Raw genomic sequence first — 1,223 nt, forward strand, 5'->3', positions numbered from 1 at the left:
GGACAAATCTAGGTAATAATGAGAGAAAATAATCATATTCAAATCGATAATTAAAGGTCAACATTAAAGGTTTTCCCCCTATATACATCCATATATTTAATTTTGTTTTGTTCTTGAGAACATACACAGTGAAATATATGCATACTTATTGACTTCTAAATTATAGTTCAGTGATATTGTCTTAGTTCTTATTTTAGTTCTGTTTCATTTATGTTGAAAATCCTGGTTCCTAGTAACATTAATATAAGATTTCTTTGTAGTTTTTTTCTTTGCAGTTCTATTGTCCCTTGTGAACATTCTCATTGTGAAGCTGAGGGTTAGGAATTTAAGTAGCCGTTAAAGAAGCCTGCTGATGCTGCGGGTTAGATGTTGGGCTGCTAACCACAGTGTCTGGGGTTCAAATCCACTGGCCGCTCTATGGGAGATGGATGAGGCTCTTTGCTCCTGTAAAGACTTACAGTGTCAGAAATTACATATAGGATCATGAAGAGTTGGAATCAACCTGATGACTAAGTTTTTGGTTTGTTTGTTTGTTTGTTTGTTTTAAGAAGGTGGGTGTTATGCTTAGAATATTGGCTGTGGGCCTAGATAGTCACTGCGATTGAAGCACCACTGTTTGCCCCTCCCTTCTTCTTTCTCCAAGTCTCTTCCTGTTTTTTTCAGGGTTTGCAGTTTGACAACATTTCCCCCTCTCACTGAGATTTTATGGTTAGCATCCTCCTTCTCCCTCATATCTCAAACCTCAGAAAAAATGGTTCGGGGCCTCTGCTGGGAGGCCTAGTCATGGCATCAGGGTAAGAAGTAAATTGCAATTATTCAGGAAGGAGAAGAACAGAGGGGGTGCAATAAAGGGCCTGGCCAAGGAAGTCAGTGCAGAAAACCCACTTGTAAGAATCTGTCTACCAGGTCTGGAACTATTTATAGACTTTTCTTTTTTTTGGTGGTTGTTGTTTTGTTTTGTTTTCTTTGCTGTTTTGCTCTGCCTTGTTTTTGTGCTTATTATTGTCTCTGCATGTTTATCTAGATAAGATAGGTGGGATAAACAATCTGGAGGAGTAAACAACAGACTGCCAGTTCTGGGGGGACATGGGAGAGGGGTAGGTGGGGGAAAAGAGGTGGGTGTTAATAAACCCAGAAACAAGGGAACAACAGTGATCTAAAATTAATGGCGAGGAGGGCATAGGATGCCTGGTAGGGCTTGATCGAGGGCTAGGTAACCAAGA

Source organism: Echinops telfairi, unplaced genomic scaffold, assembly GCF_000313985.2.
Source record: "Echinops telfairi isolate 266 unplaced genomic scaffold, ASM31398v2 ScPeMD7_18;HRSCAF=68, whole genome shotgun sequence".
In the NCBI taxonomy this organism is placed as follows: domain Eukaryota; kingdom Metazoa; phylum Chordata; class Mammalia; order Afrosoricida; family Tenrecidae; genus Echinops; species Echinops telfairi.